This window comes from Zosterops lateralis (assembly GCF_965231275.1).
Source record: "Zosterops lateralis genome assembly, chromosome: 2".
Lineage (NCBI taxonomy): Eukaryota > Metazoa > Chordata > Aves > Passeriformes > Zosteropidae > Zosterops > Zosterops lateralis.
Genome location: NC_139763.1, coordinates 91,649,264 through 91,653,035, shown reverse-complemented (window position 1 = coordinate 91,653,035; position 3,772 = coordinate 91,649,264).

The following is a 3,772-nucleotide window of genomic DNA, read 5'->3' as shown; positions in this document are numbered from 1 at the left end:
TCCCGCCGCTGCCGCCGGATGCGCCCGCCTGCGAACGGGCCCCACGCCCGGGTGCCCCGGGCAGCTGAGGCAGCACAAAGACCGAGTCTGTGGCCAAACCGGCCCGAGAAGGTGAGTAAACGCGAGGGCGGCCAACCTCGTGCTCCGTGACCTGCTTGTGCCGCCCCATGGCCAGCGGTAGCCGGCGTGACTCCTGCAATAGGTGTGGATGTCTGTGGGAGCAGACCCACCGTCACCCTCAGCATCCCCGTGCTGAACGTTCCCCTGTCTGGCCTCCCATGGTCCTGCAGCTCACTCACATCAGCCTCATGTTCTCTCCCTTCAAGACATCCACTCCATTTTACTGGAATTTCCCCTCAACTCTGAAAGTCAAAAGCTCTGCTCCAGCACTGTAGTTTCTCTCCCAGGCTGCAGCAAAGTGCCAGGTGCTGCTGGAAAGGGCTGTTTGCAGACAGGTGTGTAAGGCCGTGCGGGTTTTCTCTCTTTACACCATTCTGTTTACCTCATTTACCCAACTCTGCTAGGCCTTGGCATGAACAGTGCTAATTTTTCCCTCCTGCCCATTCCCAGACCTGCAGAGCCATGGACCAGGGGCAGCTGTGGTCTGCATGGGAGTGGAGATGTTTGGACAGCACTCTTGGTCACACTGTGCCCCACAGCACCATTGGAAATAAACAGTGACCTGTTACTTCCCAAGCCTGGTAAGAGCATCCCGTTTGCAGCCTCTGGTTCTGGCAGCAGCTCCCAGTCCCCTTTACTAGATTTGACTGGTGTCCCAGAGGAGAAGCTGCCACAGGACCTCTCCACTCCCTTTTCCATCCTTCTCAGAGGCAAAACAGAGGCACGTCCCTTGCCCAGGGAGTCTAACATCACCCTGCAGAAAGTGTTTTCTAGCCTGGGCAGTGATGGGAAATGAAGGCTCAGTGGGGCCAGGAGTCACATCCAGAACAAGTGAAAGATGTAGGAGCCTTGTTACTGCCACGTACAAAGGAGAAGGAAAAAGCCTCTTGGAAAGCCTTGGGAGACCAAGGTCCAGCGATTTAAAAGATGGAGACCCATGGAATAATTCTGAATTTTGGCATTGAAAGCAGCCCTCCAATTTGCAGAGGTGCAGATTATCTGCAGCTCACAGTGGCTATAACAAAGGTCCCCATATTTCAGTATCTCTGGAAATCTGATCTCTAAAAACACACAGGCTCTTATACCAAACTTAACAATCTGGTTTCCACCTCCATAAAACTAGGACCATAAGTAGAAACATCTTTAGGAAGTGAGGGGAGAGGAGTGAGACCCTGAGTGTTCACACAGGAACAGGAGTGAAGTGCCTTATTTCTGGATCCTCCCAAAGCTAGCAAAGAGCACTCCTGTTGCCCCACTGACTCATGCTTATTACTAAGTACTTTGTAAACTGTGATAATGAGAAATGGCTGCTTTATGTGTGCTTCAGTTTTGCTCCTGGGCTTTGCTCTCAAAAAAAAAAAAAAATAGTTAAAGCTCTGGGGGTATGGACAGTTCCTTGGCAACTGTTACAGACACATGGATATGCATTGCCTCTTATTCCCAGCAGAAGTGGGACCACAGCCTCATCCCAGTGAGCTCTGCAGCCCTACAAGAGCTAGGACATCCTTCTGGGTGTCACTTGGCACTGTCAGAGAACATGCAGTTGCAGCCAGGATGTGGGGTCTGGGAAAAATGCCTAGGTGTTTTGTCTGGAGGCAGGAAAGTGCCTGCTGCACTACAGGTATGCACCAAAAGGATTGGTGCTGCCAAGCAGGAAGGAATGGAGGTCTGGAAAGGCGCAAGCGAGGGCAGAAAGCCCATAGTTAAGGTGAGTGGTGTTAAAAACTCTGCAGGGAGGAGGCCCCTGTTGTGCCAAAGGGTCCTGCTGTGCTTAAAGTTCACTCAGTAACCCCATGTTGGGAGCACATCATCCCATGCCAGAGAATAACTGGAGCCCAGCAGCAGCATGCACAGCCAGAGGCTGGGTCCTAGGAAGGGAAAGCAAAAGCTGAACTCATTTGAAACTGCCAGGGCAGGCATGATACAATTTTCTCCGTGTCTTTTCATGTCTTCCATGTCTTTTCTCAGTCCTTGCTCTTTTTAAACATCCTGTTAAAGAGTTAGATTGCAGAGCTCCCTGGAGGGGTTCAGTGTCCATCACAACACTGCCTGATAAAAAGGATAAACCACCTGCTCATGCCTTTTCACTGCTGCTCTGGCTCTTTATCCTCAGCACCTTATTTCATCCTGCATGGAGCTTTTTACACGTTACAGCTGCTGGATCCCTCGTGGGAGTTGTGATCACCTGGGACACAGCACCTCATTTTGGAGGTCTGGCCCATGTCATTTGCTCCAAGATGTACACAACAGTTGGATACTTGTTTCAAGGTTACTGTTGAAAAAAGGGAGCTTGGAGCTGATTTTTGTGGACTGAGACCCTCCCGCCCGCTTGCCAGTCATTAGCAATAACACTTCTCTTCTGGGGTCTGGCTCAGGGTTTTAGCCCATTTAACTCTTATGCTTTGGCCATCCTCAGGGGTTCACACACAACCAGGCTGTCACACAGAAACATCAAAAATATCCTCTACTTTAACTGCAGCTTTTGGTCTTCTGCTAAACTCTTCTTAAGCAACTCACATTGCAGTCGAATTTCACTAAAATTGTCTGAGTTTTCTTTAGGATGAATTGCATTTAGGTTTTGCTTCATCGTGGGGAAATTAGTGTCTTGGAAAAGCCAAATTCATATATGACTACCTATGATTGTCCTGACTTTGCTCAAGTCCATTGCAACTGCTCAGCTCCACTGTCTCTACCCATCATGATGAATCTAAAAGGGAGACAGGGTGTGCTGGATGGACACATCCTCTGCTGGGAAATTATCATCCAGCACACTTAGAAACTCTCATGAGACTTGACTGTGGCCTGCAGGCAATCTTCACAGATGTGTCCCAGAATGAAATTATCTATGCAAATGCAGTTTTCTTTTCACACGTTGCAAATGAGCCTGTAGAGAGAGATCCGTGCTGGGCCTCGTTTGATGAGGCAGTCAGGTACACACAGGCTTGCACACCGGGCTCCCTCTTGGGCTTTCCTGATCTACATAGTCTGCTCCCCGTGCCCGCTGTAGAACGGGTAAGGTTGCCATTAGCATGAAGCACCACCCTTCTCTCTTTCAGGCACTCTCTCCTTTCTCAGCATGTGGCAGCCAGCAGTTGTAACATCCCCCTTAAAAAAAATCATGTAGCCACACTTAGGCAATAGCAGTTTTGTCCAATTCATTCCTAAAAGGGAAACTGCTTCATGTTTTCCTCTTACAAAGTTTCCTATTTGGGAGTTAAAACAACTGATTATTTTCTTTTCACATACCCACCTAGTCAATGGTCCTTTGGGTGTAAATGGCCTAAGTCTTACCATTTGAAGGTTCATTAAATCCATCTTGCCTTTTCCAGCCCATTTCCAGGCCATGAGGTTGGGCACTGGACTCTGGACAGGCAGCCATCCAGAGAACCCATCCTCAAGAACCAGGGCTAAGTGAAGCCTCAGCAAACACCAGCCACTTCTTCAGCCTTCAGGAGTTTCTATTCTCTTCTCCAGCTCTCAGGAGCAGGACCTTGGACTTTTTTCTACTTTCCTGAGATTTCTGGAGGCTTGAACAATCTTTTGCTGTTCCCACATCATCCTGCTGGCTTTCTGACACTTTCCAAACAATCTCTTTTCAACTCCTCTTCATTCCCCTTAACAGAAGTTCCCATTATAACCACTTACCTTGATA